This window comes from Bubalus bubalis, chromosome 21 (assembly GCF_019923935.1).
Source record: "Bubalus bubalis isolate 160015118507 breed Murrah chromosome 21, NDDB_SH_1, whole genome shotgun sequence".
Classification (NCBI taxonomy): domain Eukaryota; kingdom Metazoa; phylum Chordata; class Mammalia; order Artiodactyla; family Bovidae; genus Bubalus; species Bubalus bubalis.
The window spans coordinates 54,451,188-54,474,373 of NC_059177.1; the positions used below are offsets into that span (position 1 = coordinate 54,451,188).

The 23,186-nt window shown below is 50.4% G+C and overlaps 1 protein-coding gene across 1 annotated transcript in view; it reads right to left on the minus strand.

Annotated features, from left to right (window-relative positions):
* Positions 1 to 23,186, minus strand: part of ATP2B2 (ATPase plasma membrane Ca2+ transporting 2) — a 376,005-nt gene that overhangs the window by 223,233 nt on the left and 129,586 nt on the right. The gene's annotated exons all lie outside the window — the stretch shown is intronic.

Sequence of the window (23,186 nt, forward strand, 5' to 3'; positions counted from 1 at the left end):
GAGAAGCCCCCATCAGCCTGACTCCACCAAGGGGCAGAGGAGGGAGAGCAGGAGGCCTCATCACATCCCCTCCCTCCTAGCCTTCAGCCTTCCCACTGAAGACCAAAGACCTTCTAGGTACCCCTTGCCCACTTCAGTCTGACCCTTCCTTCCCTGGGCCTACCCTACCCAGTTCCTTTGTCCAGAGTCATCTACAGGGAACAGAGGAAGGACCAGGTCCCCAGATTTTCCTGGCTCTGCCCTGGCCACTGGCCCACCCCACCCCTATATGGGGCCAACACCTGGGATGGCTCAGCTCCAGGTCCCAAAGGCGGGCCTCCACTTTCCCATCACGTCCCCTCCCTAGAGATGGAAACCAGCCCCCAAAGTCCTTCTCCACGTGTGCATCTCCCACCTCGATGAAGCCCATGAAATTGATGAGGGACGGCCTCTGAGCCTCACTGTTCTGTCTGACAAGTGGGGAGGTGGAGACTCTCAGAGGGAAGACTGGGTATCTGAGGGCACACAGTGAAAGGTGGCCGAGCCAGGATTTGAACCCAGGCTGTGTGCGTGGCTCTCGATGCCAGTGGATTCTGCTGCCCCGCGTGCCACACCCACCACCCCTACTGGTGAGCACTGTGCACTTGTGCAATGTCCTCTTCGAATCAAAAATAAACCGACGCTCAGTTCTGCTGTGCCATCTGCACACCAACTCTGCAGCAGGAATACTGGCTTGCTGCAGAGAGGGCGCGGTCAGAACTGAACAGTGAGCTGCCCTGGCTGGGGGCCAGGGAGGGGAGAGGGCCTTGGGGCAGGGTAGGTGGCAGAGGGGCCAGGGCAGGCACAGTCCTCAGCAGATGGTTGGGGGAGAGCTGTGGGCTGTGTATCAGCATTCCATGGTCAATGCTGACCACCACTGAGGCTAGGTATCCTCGGGCAAGCCCTCTGCCCTCCACTGAGTCTCAGTTTCCCCACTACAAGAGGTTGGGTCATTTGATTCTTCTCAGGCTTGACAAGGTCATATTCTATGGCTGCAGGTCTTCCGGACGCTGCCTGCCCATTCCTGGTCCTTTGGGGTCGACAGCAACCAGCAGGGAGGAGAGAGGATTCTTAGAGAGAGGGACCAGCTGGCCCAAGGTCACGCCATTCCTACCAACATCAACAACCATGATAATAATGTGGTAATCTCAGAGATGGCACTCGCAGCCTCACAGGGGCCGGACTGAGGTGGACAAGGGGCACACTGAGAGGGTCTTTGGTCTTCTGCTGAAAGCTGGAAGGCAGGGGATGTGGTAAGCCCTCCTGCCTTCCCTCCTCTGACCCTTGGTGGAGTCGGGCTGACGGGGGCTTCTCAGACGAAGATCCAGCCTCAGGGGACAGTGGGATAATCATTTGAGGAGAGGAGGCTGTGAGGGTAATCTAGAGATAGGCACTCGGACAGCGGTGATTTTCCTAGAGTGATGTGGAAAGCTCATGTCTGAATGCAGGACCGTGTAGCCTCAGATGTTTTGTTCTAATCACCACACATGCCAGGAAGAAAGAACTAGGAGTGAGACTGAAGATCTAGTGAGAGAATGGCTATGGAAGAACATTCATCCACTCACTCGGTCTTTCATTTGTCACGTCCTAGACTGGGTGCTGAGGGTACACCAGTGAAGTGCACCAGCTCTGGAGTTCTGGGGGCCTGGGCTCAAGCCCAGGTTCCAAGCATGTGCCAGCTGCGTGACACGGGCAAGTGATTCGACCTCTCCTGACCTCTGCTTTGTTGTCTGTCCAATGGAGGATTATGGTGAAAGTTGTGTCTGATGCTTTGTGACCCTGTGGACTGTAGCCCACCAGGCTCCTCTATCCACGGCTACTGGAATGGGTGGTCATTTTCTTCTCCAAAGGCTCTTCCCAACCCAGGCATTGAACTCAGTTCTCCTGTGATACAGGTGGATTCGTTACTATCTAAGCCACCAGGCTTGTTGGGAGAGTAAGCAGGCACATGTGTCTATATAGGTGCTCACTATGGGTCAGCTATAAGATGATGGTGAAATCAGTGCTGGACACTGGGCAGTGATACGTGACAGTAATACTATTTAGTATTACTATAATATTTAGTATTACTATTATATTACTAAATATTAGTATTATAATAGTAATACTATTCTTAGCCTGTCTTATCACTTAGGCCAGTTGGTGGTTAAAATAAATAACTATGAGCTCCAGAGGAGTTTAAATTTGCATTTTCCCCTACTTTTCCTTCCTCTCTCTCTCCTTCCCTCCCCTGCCTTCCTTTTTTTTTCCCCATCCACCCAAAACCCCAGCCCTCTGCTCTTTGCCAGATTCTGTGCTGGGCACAGGAACATAGAGATGACAAGACTCTGCCCTCACGGAGCTCTCAGGACCCAGGAGGGATTGAGGAGGTAGACCAGGGAATCACATAGCTCAGTGAGGTGGACAAAGGCCAGGATGACAGCAGGGGAGTATGAAGTGGGGCACTTGACCTTGTTCAGTGATACTGCAATTAAGGGAAGGGAGTTGCAAGAGTCAGGAAGGTCAGGTCACCTGCTTCAGGCCACATTGCAAATAAATGCTTGTCCTGACTCCAAATTTCATGATTTCCGGTATCCTTCCATGAGGTCACAGTCTGTTAACAGCCTCAAGGAAATAATAATAACAATGACTTCTATTGCGAGCTAGGTCTTGGGGAACTCAGCCCAAGGGAGTCTTTTGTGGCTGACTAGCCACAGAGAATAGAGCCTCTGAAGTTTCAATAGTAAGAGCAACTGAAAAGTTGAGACCAACACGAAAGCAATAAATTTCTTCTCAGAATTAAAAGCTAAGCAGATAGTAGAAATGTGACAAGACACTTTACTGATGAATAAGTTGGCATGTAGGGCATTTTACCTTGCTGCAGATGATTTTTTTTTTTTAATTTTCTCAGTCATCTCAAGATTAATTTAACCACATAACAATCTCTTTAACCCAGAAATAAATTAGGTCCTAATTCTAAAAATTGTATTTTTGTTTTGTTTGTTTTCAGAAAGCACATTTTTCTCATTTCTCTGAGATTCTTTCTTCTCCAAGATCTGGTGCAATCTGAGATGCAGATCTTTTATCTGTTGGGCTTAAAATCTTCTCTCTTCCAGAAGGACACGTTATAAATGCTCCAGTGAAAGTTAACCAGAATCTAGGTATTGATATACAGAAATTTATTTTATAGAAACCCTTGCAAGACTTAATTCCAGGAACTCAAACTGTCTGGGCACCAACATCACACTGCCGTTCAATTGGCGGGGATCAATGTCACCCCCGAAGTCTACCCAATGAGCTGCAGAAGAGTTTTAAATAGTAGGAAATCCATGCCGGGTGAGGTCATGGTGAAAGGGAAGGGGAAATGTTCACAGTCGCTCTGGGAGAGAAGGAAGCTGTTAGGCAGAGAGGCCAAGACCTGATGCAGAACAGAGCACAAACTCCAATCAGGCCAGGCGGCCGGCAGGATGTGACTCAGACTGCTGCTCCGTTGGCTGAAAGGGCAGTCTGGCTTTTCTCGACCCAGGTCAAGCAAGTTTAAGGTCCAGAGAGGACTGAGGTTGGTGGGAATGCCTGTGGACCCTGTGTGCCCCTTCCACTCTCATCTATGCCTATTTCCCTCTGGACTGAGCAAGACAGCATAGCGTCTCATCGAGCAGACTCCAGCCAGAGGCAGCCGACATGCAAAGTCACCAGGGTGACTATGCAAATACTTTCTATTCTCCCCTCACCCCCACTCATAGCTCCCAAGCAGAGCTCTGACTCCTAATTAGTTCACAGGACAGGAAGTCAAGTACCCGATGGAAGAACAGTTAGTGAATTCTGTGGGGAAAGAGGAAACACAGCTACCTGGAGAAGCAGGTGGTGTGGTTTTAGGACCAGGCAAGGCAGAAGCGAGGGGCTTCCCAGGTGGCTCAGTGGTAAAGAAAGTGCCTGAGGATGGAAGAGATGCAGGAGCAGAGGGTCTGATCCTTGGGTCAGGAAGATCCCCTGGATGAGGAAATGGCAACTCACCCCAGTATTCTTGCCTGGAGAGTCCTATGGATAGAGGAGCCTGGAGGGCTACAGTTCATATAGGGTCGCAAAGAGTCGGACACAACTGAGCAACTGGGCACCCCAGGCAGAGGCGAATGGATGCCCACATACTGCAGCACTGTAGAGATGGGGCAAGAGGGCCAGCCTCAGCAACTCAGCTCTGAGGACCTGCATCACCGTGGCTGCCACCTGCAAAGTATGCTCCTTAATACCACATCCTTTCCCTTTAATGCTCAGTCCCCACGAGCATCCTCCACGGGCCCAGCTCTGCAGTACGAAGTAGTTTTGAATTTTTGTATAAAAAAACATTCCCCCTAAAATGTGTTTCTATTTTATGTGAGCTTGTATTCAGAAATAGATTTTTCTTTCTTCTTATCAGAAATCAAGAGTTCCAGTTTCTAACCCAGCAACTGGACACAACTGCTCACCATTATGCTGCATTTGAAAAAGAAGAAAATGTATCATAGTTACCTGTTTTGCTTTGTCTAAGGACCCCGGCCGGCCGTAGAGGGGGAGTTTTGAGGGCTGGTGCAGAGGGCTGGGTCTGTGAGCGTCCCGGCCATACGGCCACAGCCACGGCCCGGTTTTCCCACCTGTACAGTGGTGGGGACGCCAGCCTCTGCCTGGCTGCAGGAAGCAAGACATGAGGTCTGGGCTGGGCTGGGCCGGCTCTCTAGGGCCCTCAGCAAATGGAAGCGAAGGAACATTAGCCTTGTTTTTGAACAATGTCACAAAGTTGCATAAGGAGGGTAGCGGCATTTATCGTGGGGCCTGATTCTGGCTTTCTGGAGCAATCCTGTGCAGTGTTCCTACAGCCTGAAAGGGAACACCCTTTCCACGGCCTCAGTGCTGGCTGATGACTCAGAGTACTGGCAAGAGGTGTGGCTGGGAAGCCACTTAGGCATCAGTATGGAACTGGACAGATTTGCCCCCCGTGGAGCTGCTCTGGAAAGGAAAGGGGAAGGGGGCCCTGCCCTCTTCTGCAAGGTGAGTGGGGCACTAGGGAGCAGCTTCCATCAGAAGCCCCTTCCTCCCAACGCGGCTGAACGCAGAGCCTGAAGCACATGGTGGCCCAGGCTCCCGGGCTGGCGGGGCTGGGGTGGGGTGCGAGCCCCATCGGGGGTGCTCCTCCCTCCGGAATGGGCCCAAAGCACCCCCCACCTGACACTCATATCAGGAGCGCAGTATGGAACACGCATGGCCAGGGCGCTGGGTGCTCTACCAAGCCTTGGCCCACCCTCGGGACGACGGATTCTTACACCCATTTTACAAATGAGGAAGCTGAGGCTGAAAGCCTGTCACACCGCCACCCTGAGGCAGAGCTGGGATTCCAACAGAATGGTCCTGGTGTGCTGAAAACTTTCCAAGACTCCCAAACGGGTGTCTGTGGGGAGCGGGAGAAACGTCCCGGAAATGCAACTGCTGGGGCCACGACGGCTCTGGGTGAAGGCACACTTGTGGGGAAGGTGCCATTTTTTAAAATAACTTTCTGTGTTGTCTCATTTACGTTTTACGTTCTCTGCAGCAGGAGCTGGTATTTTTACCTCACAGGTGAGGAGGCGGATGTTAAATTGCTTCCCAAGGCCACCCAGACACTGTCCTGACCGTCCCCTCTGCGACCCCTGGACTCCAGCTCCACATCTGTGCAATGGGGACTTGAAGTCACAGCCTCCGAGAAGGTCAGGGTTAACCGAGGGAACGGAAGGGAAACGCTTTAGCAACTGCAAAACACCGCCTGAATACTAAGGAGTATTATTATTTACTAAAATAGCTTCGTGGGGAGAGTGCAAGCAAGGCTGAGAACGACAAGGTTCTGGATTCAATCCTAGATTTGGCAGGATGCTTAAGCGGTATTCCTCCTAGAACTGGAAGCCCCCGAGAGCAGGGGTCCTATCTGGTTTGCCTCAGTCTTCCCAGGTCCCAGCTCTAGGTATGGCACAGAAAGAGCCCTTAAAAAATCTTGGCTGGACTAGTCAGGATTAATTCAGGACAGCAGCAGAGGGTGGAAGGGAAGAAAAATAGACTCTAGGGCTGGAGGTGGCCTCAGGGTAATCAGAAAATTGATCTTCCAGGTGGGGTCACTTCTGAGAATAAAAAGGACATTTTTAGTAGTCATGATAAGCCAGGACTGTTCTAGGCCAACCACAACATACGGTCACCCTGTTTGCTGATCATTTCATCTGGTCCCCATGTTGTGAGGGAAACTGAGTCCCAGTAGGAGGCACCAGAACCTGATGCTGGGAAGGACTGAAGGCAAAAGGAGAAGAGGGCTGAGGATGAGACGGTTGGACGGCATCACCGACTCAATGGACATGAACTTGGGCAAACTCCAGGAGATGGTGATAGACAGGGAGGCCTGGCGTGTTGCAGTCCATGGGGTTGCAAAGAGTCAGACACGACTGAGTGACTGAACAAGAACAACAACAGGAGGCATGGAGCCAGGTGGAACCCAGGGTTCCCGGTACCCTCACGGGTCTGCTCTCAAAAGAGCAGCTAGGAGTGGGTGGAGCTTGCTTTTCTGGCCTGCAGCTCACTGGAAGGAATTGGGTGTTCTCCATATAGTCCAAAGTTTCTGTTGGGTAAATATCCACCCTTCTGGGCTGGTTACTAAGGGCCTGAGCAGTTGCTAAGCAACCACGTGACCTCATGGGGGCTATTGTTCAGCAGTCAATAGGCATCCTTGAGTAACATTCTTCTACTCCCAAATCCCAGGGGCCCCTGGGGTTCTCTGAAAAGAAGCCAGAGATTATCAGGCGCAGAAGCAGTTGACAGAACCATGCTTGCTTTCTGGGGTGGGGGTGCACTGCAGCCTCTCAGAGCAGAGCATAGGAAGGCTGGGTACCCAGTGAGAACCCATCAGTAGCTGATACGAGCAGCAGAAACAACCCAGGAATAGAGACCTAACCCATGAGCAGCGACTGACCCTCTATCATCCACCTGAACACACATCACCTCAGTTTGGTCCCAAAGCAGCCATATGGACGGGAGGGTTGCAAGATCACCCCATTTCAAAATATAGGAAGCCGAGGTCCAGAAAGAAGAAACAGCTGCCCAAAGCCGGCCCCAAACCCTCGCCAGGTGTAGGGTACAGAACAGCAGCCACCCAAAGACACCCGTATTCTAACCCCTGAGCCTCTGATTATGTTAGGTTGTGCGGCAAAGGGGAGTGGAGGTTGCAGCTGGCCTGAAGGATGCTCATCGCTGACCTGAAGACCGAGGACAGGCCCATGAGAATCACGGCCGCTTCTAGGAGCTGGAAAATGCGGGGACTCAGATTCTCCACGAGCGCCTGCAGAAGGGAACACAGCCCTTGGTGTTAGCCCTGTAGACTTGCACCAGACTGCTGACTTAGATGTGCTCAGTCGCTCAGTCGTCTCTGACTCTGCGACCCAATGGACTGTAGCCCACCAGGCTCCTCTGTCCATGGGCTATCCCAGGCAAGAATACTGGAGTGGGTTGCCATGCCCTCCCCTAGGAGGGAGGGATCGACCCCGGATCTCTTGCATCTCCTGCATCAGTATGTGGATTCTTGACTGCTGAACCAAAGGGGAAGCCCTTGACTTAGAGAGCTAGCTGGTACATGTTAAGCTACTCGGTTTGTGAGAATTTGTCACAGCACCGACAGGAAACTACGCACGAGGGAGAGAAGTCCGCAAGGTCTGAGCCAAAAGGGGGCTTTGGAGGTGGTTCAGCTAACTTAGAGTTAAGGAAATGAGAGGCCCAGAGAAATTAAGTGATTTGGTCAGGGTCACAAAGCAGGTGACACATAATGACAGAGACCTGCAGGTGTGCTCAGCCCTCCTCAAGGCTCCTGACACTGTCCACAGAGGGGCCTGTGTTCCAGGCAGCTTCTCTGCTGATTCTCTGCCACCAGTCTCACTGGGACCCTGGACCTTAAACCCCGTCCTCTTTGTCTCTCTCAGCCAGAGGCAGCGGGTGGCCCATTTTATGACAAGCAGGAGCCGCTTTCCTCCTGTGTCACCCCACCAGACAGGGGTGGCCTGGAGTCAGCACTCACAGCCCCCAGTCTTGGAGCCTCAGTTTCCTCATCTGAAAATGGACACAGCCCCCCTCTGCATCAGCCGGAGGGAACACAGAGCAGAAGGTCAAAGGGAAAGCCTGTGGCACATGCCTGGCATGCAGGTGGCACTCAATGCCTGTTCCATCCTTTTTCTCAGTCAAGCCCAGGCCTGCCCTGGGTCCCCCACAGCCACTGGCTCTAAAGCCTTTGGAATTCCAGGGCCTCCTTCCCAGAGGAGCCTCATCTCTGCCTGGCACACAGAAGGTACTCAATGAATGCTGGTGGAATGGACCCCAGGACTGACACCTGAATGCTCCTCTTTCTCCGTTTTGCCTAAAAGGCCCCTTATGTTTCCATCAAGCTCCAGCTCACATGCCCCCTCCTCCAGGCAGCCTTCCTTGATCCCAGGGTGCAAGGTCATGCTGTACTCTTTGTGCTGGGTTTTCAGCTTCCCTGTGGTACTGTGGGTTTCATGTTTAGGGCTCAAGCATGCTATCAGACACCTCCGGGCTCCAGTCCTGGCCTTGCCTGTGTAGTTCTAGGGTAGTTACACCTCCTTCCTGAGTGGTTTCTCCTCTGATCAGTGGGAGTAATGACAGCACCTCCATCACTGGGTTGTCAGGAGGAGCACAGGAACTGCTGCATGGAAAGGGTATAGCATAGCAATGGCACCGAGCGGGCTTGCAGTAAGTGGCTGTGTTTTCACGAGAAAGGTTATCATTCTAGATGCTTCTTAGGGTAAAATTGAGGTCCCCAGGGCAGGGGCGTGTCTGATTCATCTCTGACAGACCTCAGATCTTTACCGAGTACCTACCCTGTGCCCAGCTCTCCTCTAGCCCTGGGAGGACAGAGGGGAACAAGGCCCTGCCCCCTTGAGCTGACTTTTCAGTGGTGGGGGAGGCAGACATGATACAATCTGCACAAGTGAAAATAGAAGGTACCAGGGGCTCCTGTGGTGGTCCAGTGGTTAAGAGACTACCTTGCAATGCAGGGGACAATGGCTCAAAGCCTGGTCCAGGAAGATCCCACATGCCTTGGAGGAGAGCAGCTAAGCCTGCGTGCCACAAATACCAAGCCCACCAAGCCCATGTGCTGCAGCTACTGACACCCGAGCGCCCTAGAGTCCATGCTTGGCAACAAGAGAAGCCTGCACACTGCAGCCAGAGAGTCGCCTCCACTCGCTGCAACGAGAGAGAGCCCCTGCACAGCAACACAAACCCAGGGCAGCCAATAAATAAAGTTATGAAAACATTTAAAACCAGAATATACCAGGCAGGGGCAGGGAGTCATTGCAAATGACGCCTGGAGACACAGCAAGGGGCAGGGAGAGATGGGAGACCCTCTGCTTTGGGTAAGGGGCCGAGGAAGGCCTCTCTAAGGAGGATGTATTTAAGCCCCTATCAGAGTAAAGGGAGTAGAGTGAGCCATGTAGACGCATTCCTGGAGAGGGAACAGAAAAAGGGCAAAATCCCCAATGAGAAGAGTATGTGTCTGGTGCGTTTGAGAAACAGCAAGGAGGCCATGTAGTGTGTGCTCAGAACACATATACACAACTGACATGTTATCACATTATTTCTACCATTTTATAGAAAATATTTAGTTATGCCCATTTATTTATTCTTTCCTATTAATCAGAAACTCATATTCAGTGAGCCTCTTCCAAGTATTATTAGGTCATAGCAATCCTTTGGGGTGGGTACAATTGTCCCCCTTTTTGTGCAAAGCTAAGGCTCAGAGAGGTAATGTGCTTTGCCTAACGTCACACAGCAGGTAGGTTAAGTCAGGATTTGAACCCAGGACTGTGTGATATTTCAGTTCTGGCTTTTTCTCCCAGGATAGGCTTGGGAGGTACTCACGCTTCCTGATTCCTGATGCCCCACCACGAGTTACTCCCAGCCCCAGAGGGTGCCTCCCTCCTTCATTCCTTGGCAGCATATCCATAAACGGTCTCCAGTCTGGGTCTCTGTTCTGAGACCCAGAGGTGAGCGTGTAGAGTGGGATGGCCACTGTGGCCTCGGGAAGGCACTCCCGGGGCCTAAGATGCTGGAGGGTAGGCAGACCCTTGGGGAGTGTGGATTTCTAAGAAGTAGACCAGGAAAGTCAAGTCACAGATGCTCCACAGGCTCAGTCCAGGTCTCTCAAAGCCAGGGCAGCCTCTGGGTGCCTGGATGAGGCTGGATTTCCAGGGAGGTTGTGCCTCAGTGGTGCAAGGGAAGGATACAGGAGAACTTTCTAATAGAAGAGCTGACGGAAGGAGATGGCAGAGAGATCCCAGGGCAGGGCTCCAGGACAGACCAGGCTGCAGGGTGATGCACAGAGTGGCCGTGGAGGGTACAGGATTTGCAGAGGACAGGGCCCAGTCCTGGCGTCAACTTCACAGCGAGGGAGGAGAATGGATTGGGCACTGAGGTGGGTACCACAGGGCACAGTCACCAAGGGCTGCATCAAGAGCAGGGCGAGCAGTCAGAAGTCACTGGAACAAATGTTGTATGTGTGTGTTCAGTCACTCAGTCGTGTCCGACTCCTTGTGGCCCCATGGACTACAACACACCAGGCATCCCTGTCCTTCACCATCTCCCGGAGTTTGCTCAAATTCATGTCCACTGAGTCGGTGATGCCATCCAACATCTCATCCTCTGTCGTCCCCTTCTCCTCCTGCCTTCAATCTTTCCCAAGAAGTGTTGTATCAGAGGGCAATGTTCTGTACCATTATTCTGCTTTTATCCTTCCCCCTGCCATCATTTATCTCAGTCAGTGGCAGAGCAGGGACTCGAACTCTGATCTGCGTGAGTGCGAAGCTCAGGCCGTTTATATGCTATCCTGACAAGAAGCAGCGGGTGGGTCACGGTGGTTAAAGGGTCAAGGTGCCTGGGGAGGAAGTGCTGTCAGATGTCCAGCAGCAGGACTAGGAATGCCCCGAAGCTGGGGGTGTGGCCGCTGCATGCTGGCTGAAGACACTACTGTGAAGGCAGCATGGCAGGGGAGTGAGTAATCCGCGGACATTTCCCCCATATTCGGAAGTAAGGCAGTACCAGCAAGGAAGGACAGGATCCTAATCGGCTACTCGGCAGAATGAAGTGGGCTGCCTGGCACGGTGATGCCTGTGGGGGGGTCTCGGGGTCAGGCAGCCTGGATTGCCCTTGGGAAATTGCTCATTCCTGACTCTCAGACTGTGGGACTTTGACGGGGCTCCCAGGATGGGTGTGAATCCCAGCCTGGGCCAGACAAAGCTTTGCAGTCCCCACCTGGTGAGCAGTCTATGGATGTGCGTGTGACCTGTGAGCCACCGAAGAGTCAGTCTTAAGACTCTGTAAGACTACAGGGAGTGCTCTTTTTCTTTTGGGATGGCTGACCTGAAGCTGCTGGGGGCCACCCATGCCGCCATATAAGGAGAGAATGCCTAAGGGTGCAGCCCAAACAGGGAGAAGCAGAAAACAGAGATGGAGAGAGAGGAAGATAATAAGTTCTGATGACATTGTATCACCCCCTGGATCCACCTGTACCTGAAGCCTATTGCCCTAGGACTCCTTAGTTACACGTCAGTAAATTCCTTTTTAGACCGGCCAGTTTGAGTCACTTTCTATAAAAAGGCTCTTGACTTACATAGCTTTAACTTCCTGGGAACAAAAAGGAGAGAATGGAATTCAGAAGAAAAAAGGAGAAAGATGGGTGAGGGGAAGAAGGAGTGAGAATTACTGTTTCATGGTATAGAATTTGAGTGTTGCAAGATGAAAAGATTCTAGAGGTCTGTTCCACAAGCACGTGAAAAAACTTAACACTGCTGAACAGTTTTTCCAGTGGTCATGTGCGGATGTGAGAGCTGGGCCAGAAAGGAGGCTGAACGCTGAAGAATGGATGCTTCGGAACTGTGGTGATGGAGAAGACTCTTGAGAGTCCCTTGGACTGCAAGGAGATGAAACCAGTCCATCCTAAAGGAAATCAACACTGAATATTCATTGGAAGGACTGATGCTGAAGCTGAAGCTCCAATACTTTGGCCTCCTGATGTGAAGAGCTGATTCATTGAGAAAGACCCCGATGCTGGGAAGGATTGAAGGCAGGAGGAGAAGGGGACGACAGAGGATGCGATGGTTGGATGGCACCACTGACTCAATGGGCATGAATGTGGGCAAACTGCAGGAGATAGTGAAGGACAGGGAAGCCTAGCATGCTGCAGTCCATGGGGTCGCAGAATCAGACACGACTGACATAAACAGAAGGGTACACTTAAAAATGACTGAGGGAGTAAAATTTTAAAAACTAGCATGTAAAAAACATGGGTGAGGGGAGACCGGAGAACAGAGAGGGGAGGAAAGGGAGGCAGGAGAAGAGAGGGCAAGAGAGGAAAGAGGAGAGTGACAGAAGGTGGCCCTGCAGCCCCCAGGAGTGAGGCCAGCTGCTCCTGCCACCTACTCCGCTATTTTTATACCGCGTGGCTCTCAAGGTAACTTCACACCTGTTATGCCTGTCCTTCAAATCCTACTTCGTTTTCCAACATTTTAGAAACCCCTTCCTTCCCCGAGAAACTCTACCTGCTTCACTGAATTCCTTATTTTTTTGAAACGCGTGTATTCCTGGGAGGGGTAACAAGCAGAACTAAGGGTATGGGTTTCCCTGGTGGCTCAGTGGTTGAAGAATCCGCCTGCCAATGTAGGAGATGTGGATTCTATCCCCGGGTCGGGAGGAGGAGGAAATAGCAACCCACTCTAGTATTCTTGCTAGCATAATTCCATTGACAAAGGAGCCTGGAGGGCTAAGGCCCAGGGGGTTGCAAAGAGTCAGACACAACGACTGAGAATGTACACATGCAAATGCTGGTAACCTCTGGGGCTATGCCGTTTCTGTTCATGAAGCACTTTCACACTTGACATCTTGTGGGGGCCTCTCAGAAACCGGTGAGGTAGTCAGGGATGTTATCAGCCCATTTTATAGATGAGTAGATCTAGTGTGAGGGCATGCAGCGGGGTGCTGGGTTTGCATCTGGGTCCTCTGGCTTCCAGTCCTGCCCTCTGAGAAGTGGCAGGGCGGGGGAGGGGGGACAAGGGGGACGCGGGTGGGGCGGGTTGGAAGCTTGGAGCTTATCTGCAGACCTCATCGACTTCTCAAGGTTCATTCTGGGCTTGATTAGGAAGAACCTCCGAGGAGGCACAAGACCCACAAGTGACGTCCCCGTTGAGTGTTCCCTCATGGGGAGCTCAGGAGTCCTGGGTATTCCATTTCCAAAGCAAAATGATTTAAAGATGCAGCAGGCAGTTCAAATGCAGGCAGGAACTGCTTAACATTCTTCCTTTCAAGTTTCCGTGCTGGGCGATTTGGTTTCCGTCTGGGGAGGAGTGAAGTTGCTCCCGCTTAAAGGCACTGCTGATAACGACAACGCTGTCCTCTTGCAAGGCTTTGATCACTGGGTGCATTTGACTCTCACTTCCCAAACCTGAACAGCTGGTCCAGGCCCTTTCACATTCAGCAGGCAATTAAATTTTCACAAAAAGAAGGTGAAACTCCAGGGATAATGAGATGAGAGCAAAGCAAAGGCAGCAGCTGGGCTTCTGAACAAACCAGGGGAAAAGCGTGATGTGGTGGACACCTCTCTAACGAGGGGTCGCAGACAGGCCAGGGTGGGGCGCTGTGGGACCCTTGGTGGGGACATGCCAAGCTTCTGACACGGCTGTGGACAGCCAGGACCTGCCCTCGGAGGAGGGACACAGCTCAGCAGGTGCCAAGGCAGAGGCTGACAACTTGTGCTGTCTCACTGAGGCTCTCTCCCTGATGCATTCAGAATAAAAAGGAACCTCCCCACGGCCTTATAGCTGAGAAGACCCTTAAATGCCCCATGGGCCCAGGTGAGCCCCATGCTTCTTTCCTCCTCCTCCAGTCTCAGGAGACGGCTCCCAAAGCCGGTTGACCGGCTGCCTGCCACCCACCACAGGCTCACAGCCAGCCCCCTGCCCCAGCCTGTCTGCAGACCGTACCTCTCACCCGTCTCCCTTACATGGTCACCCTCCTCATCATGCCATGGTCATCCACCATCACTGCTGGCCTGAATGAATGTCATACCCTTGGCCTGGCCTCTGGCCTCCACTATCACCCCTTAAGATCAATCCACTCTCCAACAGAAGAATCTTCTGGAAGCTGGATCCCACAGCGGGAAGCTTTGGTCCTTTAATGGCTCTCCTGCAGTTACGATGATGTCCAAACTCCACACATGTCCTGCTGGCCCCCTACCCGCCCTCCTCACATCAGCATCTCCTACTCGGGCTCCAGTCACCCTGGCCTTCCTTCAGTGTTCCCAGGGCATGACACTGGGTCCCACCTCAGGGCCTTTGCATACCCTGCTCCCTTTGCCTGCACCCCTCATGCCCTGTTTTATTCCCAACAAATCCTTCTGATCATCTAGGTCACCACTGTGGAACGCTCTTCCCTGACCCTCTCATCAGAAGCCATTCTCAATATGCTCACGTAGCCCTGGGTTGGTGAGTGACCTCATGGAGCAGAGCCCCATGTCAAGCCAATAGCATCCACCTGTTGCCCTAGAAAAATGCTTCTATTAATAGCTTGCTTAACCAGCAGTACTTGGGGGGCCTCTTTGTTACAGCAGCTCTGTCTTTATTGCACTAATACATACTTTTGAGGCAGTAGGTGGTCCAGGAAAGGGAAGTGACTGGTTTCAAGGTCACACAGACCCCTGTGGTTTCTACTGCTTCTCCTCTCTCACTTGGGCTTAGCCACTGGGTCCTGACAACTGGAATTCTGGAAGCCTTCTGAACCCATTCGTGCTTCTGTGCCACCTCAGCTGTATCTCTGATTCAGTTCCTCCAATGGTTACTACAACAGCCTCCCCCCAAATCAAAAGCTTCCCCATAGGTGGGTTCCCCTAAAACCTGGCCATTACTTTGCTGGGTGTATTGTCTTGCTAAACTCAAAAGGATGGTGTAATGTCCAGACTTACACAAAACCCTTTGCCTGCTCCCTGGTTGCCTGAGGACAAGGTCCAGCGTCCCACGACATTCACTATTGATTCCAGTGCTCTTCTCCAGCCTTCAGTCCATCGGGGTAGTAATAAGTCAGGCAGACTCAGCTTCAAATCTTGGCCTAACCCATTCCTAACCGGTAACTTGGGCAAGTGACTTCGTCAAATGTAAGGCAGTGATTAAGAGAATGGGATCTGAGGTCAGACTGCCTGGGAGTCCTGCAGACCAGCTGTGTGACTTTGGGAAAGTGAGTGAACATCTCTGTGCCTTTTCTCCCCCCTTCCCTCATTTCATCCACTTGTCCTTCTCCCCAGCCACCCACTCACCTCTCTGTCCACCCATCTACCTTCCCGTGTGTCCACCCACCCTTCCATCTGTATCTGTCCAGTCACTGTCCACCCATTGGCCAACTGTTTGCCCATCAGGCCATCTGTTCACTGCCTGACTGCCTGTGGGCTCACCACCACACCCCCATTTGTCTACCCATCTGTCCACCTATCCCTCTTATCCATCTACCCACCCGCCCACTCATCTGTCCGTCCACCTACCACATCCATCCATCTACTTGCTTCTTCATCTCTGTACCCGCCTGCACATCCACCCATCCATCATCCAGCCACCCGCCCACTCATCTCTCTGCCCACCTACTACGCCCATACCTCCACTTTCTTCTTCATTGTGCACCCACCTGCCCATCCATCCACCCACCTGTTGGTTCATCCAAAAGCCCATCATCCGTTATCTGTCAACACCTACTGCTCACCTGCTAGTCCAATGGCTGAACCAAGTTAAAACAGATGACATCAGAGGCTGGGGGTAAGAGCTAACGCTCATGCTTGTATCCCAGGTCCCAGCGAATAGGGGCAGGGCACCACCCATAACCAGTGGTTTCTGTCCACCATGCCAGTGGTTTGGGGGCCCATCTGATCCAACACCCCTTTTACTATCTAGAAAGCAAATTCACAACTAATACGACCTAGCAATATATGTAATTAAAGGGCCTATAATGCCCCAACTGTAAATACAGGGGAGAAAAGAAAGGAAAATCATGTGTGCATGTCCACATCACAATGCCTCGCTGTGACGGCTCCAGGAGATACGATGACGCCATTGGACAATGGATCCTACTGGGCATGAAGGTTGGGAAGAGAAGACACCATTCAACTGAGAGCTGCAACTCTTTTCTTCACGTTGGGCATTTTGAAGTGAGGGCTAAATAAATAAATTCATATGTACATGTATATACATATACACACACTGAATCACTGGAAATGTGACAGCTACGAGCAGCTACTGTGGGGCTATTCTATCAGCGCAAAAATATCTTAAAAACTACAGGTGACATTGCTGGTCCTGGGTTTTAAGTTGGGGACACAGCTCTTAGTGGAATTCTAAATAAAATGAAGTACAGGTTTGCCCTGATGTACTTGGTTAGTTTGCTGCAAATTCCATTATGTATCAAGTGTCAATACGTAACACAGAGTTTAGTTCTGCGCTTACATACAAACGAACAGGATCTTCACCAACATCAACATTCAATGAGAAACCACTGTCAGACACGGGACACGCCCACGTGCATAGCGGGGTCTGTGACATCCTCATTGTTGTTGATCAGTTGCTAAGTCATGTCCGACTCTTTGTGACTCCATGGACCGCAGCACTCCAGGCTTCCTTGTCCTTCACCATCTTCTGGAGGGAGTTTGCTCAAATTCATGTCCATTGAGTTGGTAATGCTATCTAACCATCTCATCCTCTGCCACCCCCTTCTCCTTTTGCCTGCAGTCTTTCCCAGGATCAGAGTCTTTTCCAATGAGATGGCTCTCTGCATCAGGTGGCCAAAGTATTGGCGGTTAGCTTCAGTCCTTCAGTGGATATTTCGGGTTGATTTCCTTTAGGACTGACTGGTTTGATCACCTCGCAGTCCAAGGGACTCCAAAGAATCTTCTCCAGTATCACAGTTCAAAAACATCAATTCTTCAGTGCTCAGCCTGCTTTATGGTCCAACTCTCATATTGGTATATAACTACTGGAAAAACCAGAGCTTTGACTACATGGACGTTTGTGGGCAAAATGATGTCTCTGCTTTTTAATATGCTGTCTGGGTTTCTCATAGCTGTCCTTGCTCATAAATGCCAGCAGGGCCCGGCCACTGTGACAACCCCGAATGCTCGCCATTGGCAGCCAGACCTGGCCCCTTCCTTTCAGAGTTGGGTCTTCTGGAGCCAGTGCCTCCTACCAGCCAGAGTTGGCGAGGGACAGGGATGCAAGGCATACGCTGCAACCCATGAGGCTTTTAGCCACAGCTGATCAAAGCCCAGAAGCACTAAATGCCCTTTTGGAATGAACGGGCTATATGTCACAGTAAGAGGAGTTTGCAACTGGAAGTGCTAAAACCAAAGCCTCACCTGGGTGACCTGAGGGAATTCTACTGGCCTCTCCAAGCCTTGGTTTCTGGAATAACTAAATCAGAATAATAACGTCTCTTGTGCTGGGAAGAGGCCAAATAAAACCTGTATTTGCTGATCCTGACTCTGTTCACACTGACAGGAGAGACACAGGTTGAGAGAGGGCTCGCCAGCCGGGTTTTAGGCTATCAGCCTTTGTATGCTCAGTTGCTCAGTTGTGTCCACCTCTTTGAGAACCCCTGGACTGCAGCCCCACAGGCTCCCCTGTCCATGGGATTGAGAACCCATGGACTGCAGCCCCGCAGGCTCCCCCGTCCATGGGATTACCCAGACAAGAAGACCAGAGTGGGTTGCCATTTTCTTCTCCAGGGGATCTTCCCAACCCAGGGATCTAACCTGCATATCTTGCATCTCCTGCATTGGCAGGGGGGATTCTTTACCACTGAGCCACCTGGGAAGCCCTTTGGCCATCTGAGGGCACCCCTGGCCTTGGGCAAGAGGCATGACTTCTCTGAGTCTCTGTTTTCTCTTCTATAAAATGGAGATGATAACAAGATCTGCCTCACAAAATACTTGTGAGATTTTCATGAGAAAATTCATGCAAAGGGCTTTGCAGAGGTGCTTCAGCCAGCGCAGGTTCCCAAGAAATGTTAGCTCCAGCACTGCTTTCACTTCTATTAATGATGACCATAAGCATGAGGAATATGTGCTGGGCTTGGGGAATGGGATATGGTGATGGAAACAAGGACAGTGGGCGCTCCCTGCAGGCCAGGACTGTGCTTTATCCACAGCACCCAGCAGGTGCTCAGGGAATTGTGAATGGCTCCGGGTGCAGGCAGAGTATCACTGAGTGGTCCTTGGTACCCAGAGGATCATGGAAAGGAGGGAATGGTGTGATGGAGGCAGCATGGACTTCCTGAGAAGCCTTTCTGAGAAGGGCTGAGACAGTATCTCCTGTTTGACCAACTCCCAAAATGAGGCCTGCCCCTCAGGTGAGTAGAAAGCTTGGGGAAGAGATCGTTTATTGCCGAAGCCAGGCTCTGTCCCTCAAAGAAGTAAGGAGAACCAAGAGGGTGGGCTGGTCCTTTCCAGGGGAGGCCCAAGGCCCAAGTCATGCCCCTGACTCCACTGCAGGCCCTTCCAGCATCAGGGGTAGAGCTGCTGCTGAATGAGGGGCAGCCCTTCGCTTCTGCTCGTCCCTCAAGGGGGAGACTCGGGAGGGTGGCTGGGGTATTCCTGGACCAGGATACCAGAGCTAAGTCAGCTCCCACCTTTCTGCTGCCCACATATTCCAAAGACACATGGGGCTGAGCGGAGCTGCTGAAAGCAGGCCTGGACTTTGAGGCCCTGGCGGGATCAGGGTTTGGGTGGCCTGTGCTGTGAGAAGCCACATATCTGACATTCAGAAAGAGAAAAATCTCCTGGAAAACCTCCCACAGAAAACCTAAATACTCCAAGATCTAAAAAGACACAGGTTCACGTGGCTGGAGCTCAGGGTAAGTTTGCTTCCCACACTTCGGCTCTGACTGTTGAACAGTCATTTTACTAGCAGCTATTTTTGACTCTCTGCTTCAGAAATGTCCTTTTGAGAAAGAGGCTTGGAGCCATTGCCTCCTGCTCAGTTTGAGCACCACACGTGAATTCTTGGATAAGGTCAGGCAACGTGCCCTAAGAGCGGCTCCAGTGATGCTCAGAATGCCCAGCTCTAAAACCGCCTCTTTCCATTCGCACTCATGCGAGTCATTCAGTTGTGTCTAACTCTTCCCAACCCCATGGACTGCAGCCCGCCAGGCTACTCTGACAATGAAATCCTCCAGGCCAAGAGTACTGGAGAGGGTTGCCATTTTCTTCTCCTGGGGGTCTTCCTGACCCAGGGATCATATCCGGGTCTCCTGTATTGCAGGTGGAGTCTCTACCATTTGAGCCACCAGGGAAGCCCTTCCATTCACATGGTTCCCACTATTTAGAATGAGGCGTGTAGACCTGGTTTTCTATTTTCCCTGTCTTGTTTTTGTTTGAACAGCAGACAGACAAGCTAAGAACCTACCAACTGACCAGTGTCAGGGAAAGAGAAAGAAAGGAGAGAGACTTGCCATCAGCAGGAGATAACAGTCAGGCCAACTACAGCCACATGCTGCTAGTCACAGTGCCTTCCTGTTTCGACTGTGCCTCCAGTTAACTCTCTTTTTCCAGATGAGGAAACCCGGGCTCAGAGAGGTGACGGGAGCTTCTGAGCTCACATTCCAGGGATGTTAAAGAGCCGGGCATCACATCCTTACGTGGCTCCAAAGCCCACACTCCACCTGGGAGTAATAGTGACAAAGCTGACCAACAGTGGACACAGCAGCTGCTCTTTATTGAGCACCTCATGTGTGCAAGGCACTGGCCTGCTGTACAGGTGATGTAGTTTAATTGGCTCCACTCATCACTCACATTCCCCTGGGAACTATGCAGCCTATTTTGTAGGTGAGGGGACAGAAGCTTAGAGAGATGAAGTGAATCACCCTGGGTCCCAACAGGGAAGTGGTAGAAATAGGAGTTGATTCCTTTCCTCTTCCAAAGAGTGGTACGGATGCTTTTAAACACGACCCTGATGATCAGTTTTTCTTATTTCAGTAGTTATGGATTATTTGCATGAACCAGAAACAAAACTTAACTAGAATGTAAACACTGACCTCCTGGAAAGAGGAAGAGAAAGAAAGGATAGAGATTATTATTCTGTATTATTCCTTATGACAAAACTAAGAATGATATTTAACAGAAACAGACATACGGACATAGAGAACCGATTTGTGGTTGCCAGGGTGGATAGGGTGGGGGAAGGGATGGATTGGGAGTTTGGGATTAGCAGATGCAAACTAGTATATAGAGGATGGATAAACCACAAGGTCCCACTGTATACCTAAGGAACTATATTCGATATCCTGTAGTAAACCATAATGGAAAGCCATAATGGAAAAGTTTTATATATAACAGAATTACTTTGCTGTAGAGTAGAAATGAACACATTGCAAATTTACTATGCGTGTGTGCTCAGTTGCTTCAGTCATGTCCCACTGTTTGTGATCCTATGGCTCCTCTGTCTGTGGGATTCTCCAGGCAAGAATATAGGAGTAGGTTGTCATGCCCTCAATCCAGGAGATCTTCCCAACCCAGGGATCAAACCTGCATGTCTGGTGTCTTTTGCCTTGCAGGAGGATTCTTTACTGCTGAGCCACCAAGGAAGCCCCCAAATTAACTATACTAAAAAAAAGAAAAGAGAAAAAAATAAATGATGAAAGTGAGAGAGTTCAAGGGAAAATGTTAAGCTGAGCCTTTCAGAGCCTTGTGGAGTGTCTGAGTAAGAAGAGACTCAGGCTCAGCCCTTGGGGGTGACAGTGGAGGAGGAAAGACCCAAGAAATGAAGGGTCCTGAGGAGGGTCAGCAACTCCAGGCCTCTGGGGTTCACAGCACACACTCCTCTTTACAATCCCTGGGGCTGCCTTTACCTATGGACTCTATTTTACAATCTGGGACCCTGGGCTGGACAAGAGACTTTGGGGAAATTTCCAAGCGTGAAAAGAGAGAAACTAAAATTGGGAAGGTGAACTAGCGGCCAGGAGGGAGGGTGCATTTTAATTTTACGGCTCATTTGAGACACAGGAATTATGTCTAAGATACAGCCTAACCCAACACATTGCCCCTGGGACACCTGCCATTTACTTTGCCTGGTACCTAAACTCTTCCCTTTATTTCGGGAGCTGCCCATCTTGTGACTCAGAGCCCACTATCATACTCAAGAAGCTGAAAATGTCTGTGGATGGCTCCCCCACCACGTGACCCAGGCTCCACTGGCCAAACACCCCAGCCCCGGCATCTGGAGCGAGGGAGTGCAGAGGCAATGACCTTGGGAGTGTGGTCTTCCCAGGCTAGTTCTATTGTAAAGTGTGGGGACATGATCCTGGCCAAGCAGCCTTGAACCTGGTTCTCAGTATTTGCTGTGAGTTCCTTCAAGGCCCAAGGTGCTTTAAATTAATTCCTTTTCTGCCCAAATCATCCAAGTTCAATCTCTGTTGTTTGCAGTCTAAAATCGAGGCAGATCCAGCACTTTGTGGGTTACTTGCCCAGGGGCATTTTCAATTAAAATAAGAGGCCCCCTAGAAAGAGATCAAGGAGATCAAACCAGTCAATCCTAATGGAAATCAACTCTGAATATCCATTGGAAGGATTGTCACTGAAGCTGATACTTTGGCCCCTGATGTGAAAAGCTGATTCATTGGAAAAGATTCTGGTATTAGGAAAGACTGAAGGCAAAAGGAGAAGGGGGCAACAGAGGATAAGATGGTTGGATGGCATCACCTATTCAATGGACATGAGTTTGCGCAAACTCAAGGAGATAGTGGAGGACAGAGGAGCCTGGCGTGCTTTAGTCCATGGAGTCACAAAGAGTCAGATACGACTTAGGGACTGATCAGCAGCAACAACAAGGCCCATGTTCACTCTAGAGGCTCTAGGGGAGAATCTATTTCCTTAACCTTAATCGCATCCTTTTACCATGTAAGGTAACATACTAATAGGTTCTGGGGATGAATTTGTGGGCCATTATTCTGTATATGACAGGTTGCCCTGTGGCCCACTAAGATTCATGTCTATACCTCATGCAAAATACATTCACTCTATCTAAAGGTCTCCCAGTTATCATTTCATTACAGCAGCAATTTGAAGTTCAAAATCTCATCTTAATCTCATCAGCTCAAAAGTCTCAAATGTCATCAGCTAAATCATGTAAATTGGGACAGGGCTCTTGTTATGATCCATCCTGGAGCATAATTCCTCTAAAGCAACAAGTTACTTGTTCCCTATATAAGATGATGAGATATCAACATGAATCCACCACAGGTATATATGGCAAAACCAATATAATATTGTAAAGTTAAAAAATAAAATTAAATTAAAAAAAAAAAGATGAGATAGACACAGAGTAATAAGACATTCCTGTTTAAAAACAGGAGACAATGGAAGGAGAAAAAAAAAGGTCATTGGTGCTAAGCAATTCTGAAATCCAGCCAGGCAAATCTGTTAGGTCTCAAGGTCTAGAAATAATCCTCTATGGCTCGGGGATATTCTATATGGGCTTGCCACTCCATCCTCTGAGTCATCCTTCCTTTCTCATGCAAGGTAGCAGGTATTTGCAGATAAGCAGTTTTATCAGTCTGGGTCTTGTCAGTAGACTTTTGGGCATCTGACAGCCTGCTTTCATTTCATATTCTCTTTCAGTCCAATCTGGCAGTGTTTCTGCTGGTATAACGTTCTCAGTAACCCCATGGGTCTCCTGTGTATGTCATGGGAATTCACTCCATTAGACAAGAGGCTCTTCAACATGTCTTTCCTAGAAAATCCCTCCCTTATTTTTGGCATTTGCTGAGATGGCTTAGGAAACACACACCCTTAAGCTTCTGAGATACTCTTGGGTTTGATTGAAGGGATCTGTGACTCACACCCTTAATCTCTTCAAAGAGCCTTTTGTGTGACTGAATACTTTGAACTTTTGGTCTTTCTAAGGTATTAGCAGAAAGTTGTACAGCTGCACACAAAGCCTTTTCTCTGGAGCATGATTTCCTGACAGGGAACCTCTCAATTTTAGCATCTTTTCCCAGTAAGACAGGCAGAGAACTCCGCAATTATCAAGTCCTTCTTTCTTTCTGTTTAACAGTTCTTCTCTCAAACGCATCTGTTTCTGCTCACAGTTTTCCATAAGCAACAGGAAGATCCCTGCCAACCA